Source organism: Pyxicephalus adspersus, chromosome 6, assembly GCF_032062135.1.
Source record: "Pyxicephalus adspersus chromosome 6, UCB_Pads_2.0, whole genome shotgun sequence".
Classification (NCBI taxonomy): Eukaryota; Metazoa; Chordata; class Amphibia; order Anura; family Pyxicephalidae; genus Pyxicephalus; species Pyxicephalus adspersus.
The window spans coordinates 70,614,842-70,621,788 of NC_092863.1; the positions used below are offsets into that span (position 1 = coordinate 70,614,842).

General features: G+C 38.8%; 1 protein-coding gene and 1 long non-coding RNA gene across 2 annotated transcripts in view; both read right to left on the reverse strand.

Annotated features, from left to right (window-relative positions):
* Positions 1–1,148, reverse strand: part of FAM81B (family with sequence similarity 81 member B) — a gene marked incomplete in the record, with an annotated part of 25,773 nt that extends 24,625 nt beyond the window's left edge. The window contains 1 exon segment of the mRNA XM_072416141.1: positions 788–1,148.
* Positions 1–6,947, reverse strand: part of LOC140334062 (uncharacterized) — a 420,558-nt gene that overhangs the window by 196,902 nt on the left and 216,709 nt on the right. The window lies entirely within an intron of this gene.

A 6,947-nucleotide genomic window follows, 5' to 3' on the forward strand; every position in this document is an offset into this window, starting at 1 on the left:
TGACCAAAGTGCTCTAGTGCTTGTTGTAAATATAGTGCACATGTTCACAACTCCTAATAAGTGGAAACAGAATATACAAACATTCCTTTTAAACACAAATAGAATGTAAAAATATTTCAATAAACAGAGTAAACATTTACATTAACTTAAGGCTGATTACCTTCTATGATTACCGGGGGGGGGGGGGGGGTCATTTTCTAGCATTCTTACGGTATACCAGGCTGTGTGTTCAAGGGTTTTATTATCTGACACTTTATTGAACAAGATTGAGTTTCAATATATGACACCCATGTCTCAAAAAGTTTTGAAACCTTATTTTTTTTTTTCCAAGGAAGCCTTTATTCAAGCCATTCTGACAACATGTTCCAACTTTTCTTTAAAGATCGTAAAGAGTGTAGGCTGTTCTGAGTCTAGGGTTGGCATAGATTTTAAAGGGAATCTAAAAAAACTTCACTGAAACAAGTTTAGATATCAAAAGACCCTTCACTTGACAGAGCTCACTCAGTGTTTGACATATCATAATTCACAAACATCATAACTAAGTGCAAGTGTATAGTCATTATATATTGCAGTGAAAGGTATTTTGTCTAAACACTGAAGTGCTGTTGTTTATACTGTACATGTTAGAACCCACGATTCACCTTTTTCAAAAAAAGAAACAATGTGAAAAGTATACACTGGGTAAAAGTTGGGTAAATCTTGAGTGACAAAATTTATAAATAGATCTCTTAGTTTATAGTCAAATAAGTAATAACATGTGTGTATTAGGTAATATAATATTACTTACTTTTACACCTTTTTTCTTCCTTTTAGTCTGTTTGCACTCATTTCTCTGCTGAGCAGGCTTACAGCAAGGTGTAATGCCTCACCTGAGCACTTGATATCCTAGAAACCAGAGTAACAAAACATGCCCCGTCTATGTACTATTTGTCCAATCTCTTTCACAACCAGACAGACTTCAGCAGTTTATCTGGACATCAGAGGAATTTACATTGGGAAACGTTCACTGCAATAACACTTCTAACTTTTGTTTAAAGTCTGATACAACAATGGTCACAAACATATATATACACACTTATGATCTGTAAAAGTTTTTGATCCTACATACATGTGACTTGCACATCCCTCTCTACCATACTGCCATCACTCTGCTGCCTGTCTGAATAGGACACTGCTTTTGTTTATGGCTGTTCCTAGGCTACAGGAATACTAAACTTACTTACAAAAGCAAGCCACTCTAGTCAATTATGTATTCAAGAATTTAATTCCGCCCCTGGCTTTGTGTGAGCATTTCCTAATCCTGTGTGTCAGAAGTTCAGAAAAGTACACACAAGACTGATAACACAAACATTGTAGGCTATCCATACACAGTCTGATTTTTATGTTTATTAATTTGCATTTTAAAGGGAATAAAATTGTAACACATAAAAGTCTTCAATTTGCTGGAAACAAAATAATTCGTAAGCTAGGTAGCTTGTTCCTTTTTTTAATAAACAGTCTTTTCTTTATTACAAAAAAAAATTAATTCCTTGAAAATAATGTGATACAGAAAGTTGAAAGATAATACCATGTTTTCATTTTGTTTCGCATAAATTAGCATTGCGTATTAAATTTTACAAGGAAAATGCTTGTAAATGTTTGTTTTATGTGGTAGAGATTTTGCTGATAGAGTTGGCCCATTGCATACATTTTGGGTAGCATTTCAGTAGCAAACCAAAAAACCTGTGACAAAGTGGATCATTTGACAACACTTAAAACAGATAAACTTTTTTGTCAAACATATTTGTGGCTCAAGCATATATTTATCTATAAGGGCAAACCAATCTTGTTAACGATCCTGCTGATCCTGATAGTGGATGAAACACTGACACATACATTGTAATCTATCAACAGGTATGTAGTGTGAGAGCCTACCAGATTGGATATTAACTTTAAGTAGGTCTTTATACTACATAGTTGTTACATTTCTAAAACAAATACAGAGAAATGATAAACATAGAATAGTTCAATGTCTATGAAGTATTGTCAGGCCCATTGCATAAAGAGGAATGTTCATTTAACCATAGAAGCTCCCTTTTCACACATCGAGAGACAGTCAAATTGATCATGTCTAACTGCTCTCTAGTGTTTATGGCTGATGTTTCATCATATTTTGCTTCCTAGAATGTAAGGAACCTGGACGGTTAAGGTTAGAAGTTATGTTCTGGTTAGGTTAGCTTGTGGACAAGGAAAGTCACCAGTTAGGGGATTGAGCACTGGGGCATGTGCAGAGGAGGTTAATATTAGGTACCATGTAGGAAGACGGTATTAAAAACCAAGATGGGAAGGTTAGTGTTAGTCATCAGGCAGGGAAAGGAGGTATATGAATAGCCACCAGGAAGAAATGTGTTAAGAATAGGCAGCAGTATGGGATTTCAACACTGGAGGTAGCAAAATTTAACAAAGTAGCAAACTGTGAAATATTTTTTGAATGTTAAAAACTTTCATATTTGAGAGAAGATAGGAGTTTCATCATCAAGTAGGCTAAATATATGTTTCAAGATAATGTGAATTGTAATACGTAAAATGTAATATTTGTTATTGGATATTGTTTTAACCAAGGCATTGGTCACGAGACCTGAATATATTTATCTTGAGACAATGCAGTATAATAATTTCTCTCTATATATAGTGTATTAATTTTAACCTCAAACAAAATTGGTTAAACACAGGAAATGCATCTGAGTGGTGTTTTACTATTCAGCTGCAATGTAACATATGAAGTTCCTGGCTTTGCCCCCTTTCAGATGAAATAGAAAAATGAGTGTGGGGGCATATGACAGCCTAATATCTTTGTATGAATGCACCTGCGCACACATCCAATGTTGTGGCTGCCAAATTGAACACCCTGGGTTTCCAGTTGGTCCACCATCCCCCCTACTCACCTGACCTGACTATTATCTGTTCCCGAATTTGAAGAAACACCTGAAGGGGCAACATTTTGAGGACATTTCTGACATTTCGTGAAAGAGAGCTGGTTTGCGGCCCAACCAAAGGACTTTAATTTTAACGGTCTAGAAAAGCCGCAACTACGCTGTACCAAGTGTATCAGTCTCTGGGGGGAATATGTTGAATAAATGTATTATTTCATAACTCTGGCTCTCTCCTTTCTGGGCAAAGCCAGGACCTTCTCAGCACCCCCTCATACTGGTGACTGTAGTATAAGTGTCCTGAATTGTTATCTAATTGCTGTATTATATATTGGAGGTTACTGTGATGTCAAAAGAGCGTGTTAGATTTACAACTTTCAGTATTTTCCATTTTAGCCTGCAGAAATTTTCTTGGTTAGAACATTACGCTTCACAAAACTAATTTGAGTTTATTGGTCAACTGGAGTCTTAAGCACTGAATACAATTAGTCAGCTGGGGTCCCAAAACCAGAATGTTACGTGGTATTTAATAAGAACGTGTATCAGTATATGCATATACTGTGGATAGAAGTGATTAACAGATACCCTCAGGTATATTCTTGCTATTTTCAAAAGCAGAGACTTTATTTTTAAAGGCTTCTAAAAAAGCATTACAGCAGTGGTGAATTTGAGTGTCCCAGCCAACATAAGGCTTCCTCTTCTCATCCAATTCTGAAAATGCCCTGACCAGATACCATTATCATAGAGAAAAAGGATAGAACTTGCTATGTAGTCTGTAGGTCATCATAAATTTCAGGGTGAAAAACATTCTTCTCATCACACTTTACACACTAAAGAACCTTGGTATATATGCTGTGCTCTTTGAATATGGCTGCATCTTCTTATACCTAATATGCTTATGCTTTAGGTCAAATGACAGATATTGGCAGCAGCTTTGATTTATGCAATGTGTTTGCAACCAAAGGGTACTTTCCACTCTAAATGATAATACAATTTGTGTGACTTGTGTTCTATGGATTGATGGAAAGTGTGAATTCTGAGGATGGGTGGCACTGTGTCTAGCACTCTGGCCTTTGCAGCACAACAGCCCTAGGTTTGAATCCCAGCCACTTTTTACATGGATATTGTATGCTCCCCCCACATCCCAAAAACATGCAGGTAGGATAATTCTCTTCTGCCAAAAATGCCCTTATGAACTAAAAAAGGTTGCGTAGTGTGTTGACACATTATTCAATTATTGTTTTAAAGGAATAGCCCTTTTTTCTATTAAAACCAAATTTCTGATTCAAGGTAACCTGTCAAGACTGGAATAATGGTTGTTGCCACTGTCAAAAACGCATGCTCTGAAACATGTTGACTCTTGCCATATTATTTACCGAGTCACTGTTTTCGGTTTACCATTTTCCTCCTGCACATGCATTAGTGCAATGTCAGCAATGCAAAACACATGCATTGGTGCCCTAGGTTACCATTTATTGTGAATGGTACACCAAATGCACCATAGGAACATTCTGTAGCAATGTTTGGCCATGTGGTGTGCTTTAAAAAATGCTGCATGCATTACATTTGTTGGCAATGTGCTGCAATTGGCAGCCCATTCCAATGAATGAATCAAAATACATTGTAAAGCAAGCAGCAATGCCGGTGCATTGCTATAGTGAGAACACGCCTTTATTAGAGTTTTTTATTGGAGAGTTTTGACCTGTGGCAGGAACGGGTGCTCCCACGTGGCTTCAGGTGGCTGGCACCTTTCCAGACGCTCTGTCATTCCAGACCACTGCCTTGGTTCTTAAAGAACCTGCACTTGAACATTTCACAGCAGGTTTCACCGCCTCTCCCTATTCATTCTTTATTGGGCTGCGTCAACTCAGACTCTACATGTAACAATAGTGATTCAGAGGTAGGAGGAAGCACTAACCACACTGCACCCCCACCGCTAGTCTGAGCATAGCCTTAAAGCTCCATTCAGCTTCATTTTTTAAATGTTCAGCACAGATCCTGGGAGTTTTTGAAAGCCTGATGATGCCAGCTAGAAGTTTATTTAAAATTACATTTAGCACTCCCAATAAGACATTAACATTCCCAGACTGGAGCTTAGGGATTCTTCAAAGGTTTTTGGAAAGCTGCTTGAAGTTTACAAAAAGCTTACCGGCCAGTGCCCAAATGAACAAGGTTGCACAGCGAGTTTAACACCCAGCTTTTAGTAAGGCTGGCAACAAAATTAAGGTAAGCACTACAGTTGAAACCTGTGATTCCCACTCTGAAGCTGAATAGTGTTTTAACAATGCTTACAGTGCTTTATATTGCAGTGCACAACCACCTGCCTAGCTGTCCATTATGACCCTGACCCTATTCATTATAATGAATTAGGCAGTGCAGAAAAACTTACAGGTAATGAGTGCAAGCTGCCCAAACTCTGCAAATGCCTTGTGTAAGCTTACTGTTCACATTGATCTTCTACTAGTGTGAAAAAGGCAGAGTGTGCTTTGTCAAGTGGGTGGATACAAAATTCTTTATTAATACTTATTAAAAATTGGAATTCAAGTAATTTACATTTTATGTAGCACAACTTTATAAAAAACTACATGATACAGCTACAAGAAGGTTTTAAAATATAATTTAGTTTAACAGTGCTTCAATAGGAAGGCAGACTGAATATAATCCACTCATAATGCTGGTAACCTCTGACCTCCAAATGATTTATGTTCTCTCTCTGTACTGCTTTGTATCCTACAGTTACCTTATCCTATTACAGTGTTTTCATTTTTGGTGGCAAGAGCAATGCAAATAGGATGAAACAAGCAGCAATACCTAAGTCACATCTGGGACATTTCTGACCATGATGTTAACCCTAACAGTCACCATAGTCGTCTTCAAAAAGGAATATTACTATAAAGAGATCACCTAATCCTGACAGCCTTGTTCAGCAAACTAATGGATGACAAACATTTTTTTTTAAATATGTGCCTTTCCAGAAAGCACCACTGTTTTTGGTGGGCATGTGCCTTGGCATTTTGTCTTACAAATGGCAACAGAGAAAACTTTTGTATCATCTCTTAGTATACCGAGTCAGTTAGGATTGTAGGAGTTGTATACTATCGGTCAGCAGAGGAATCATAACTTGTGCATCTTTTATAGCTTTTTAAAGTTCCTATGAGCTGCAAGTGTTTCCTTTATTTACTGTCTGATCATCACATCCTAAAACTGCCAAAACTTTACCTATAGAGGGTGTTCACTATCACTTCTTGTGGTTTCCCCTCCTCTGCATATGGATACAGACAGCAATAATTCATAAAAAGTAGATAAAACCTGGTATCCCCTGCTTCTATATAAATAATCATCCCTGCTTAAGCCACTAGATGGTTTAGTACAGTGATTGCCAACCTTTTCAGTCCCGTGGACCACTAAAATTACTTGCATGCGCGGGGAGTCGGGTGTCACTCAAGGGGGGAGAAACCTCCCCCATAGTGACGTCATTGTGACATAACCCCGATCACTGCGATGGCAGAGTGGGCAGGTTGTGTCCACCCACACAACCCGCCCACTTCCCTGAGCCTGGCATTTGTATGGGGGGCATGGTCCGTGGCTCTGGCCGGTTTCCCCCCCGCCAGTGGAGTCCTTTCCCTTCAAGTATACCAGAAGTTATTCACCCTCTTTTTGGTCCATGAATGTTACCCCATCCAATCTCCTTTAGCCAAGATACTTTTGCTCACCAGCCAGGCCCCCAGCGGCTAATACACCGCCTCGGTGACAGTTAGTGGATATCCTCATCTCTCTCCTAGCCCTCACAACAACCAAGTGTCATGCAGGGCAACACTTAACTGAAACAACTATACCCTGATGGGTCCCCCCCCCTTTGTTCCTACAAATCTTTAAACTTTCATGGACCTACAAAAAGCGCCCACCCGCTGCCATGACTATGCCACCCTACATCCTCCAAATATTAGGGAGGGAGGGTGGGGAATGCTTGTTCAATTGAATCTCAACTGCTCGCCCCCTCAGTTCAAACCCCCCTTTTATAGCCTGCCCTTTACCCCT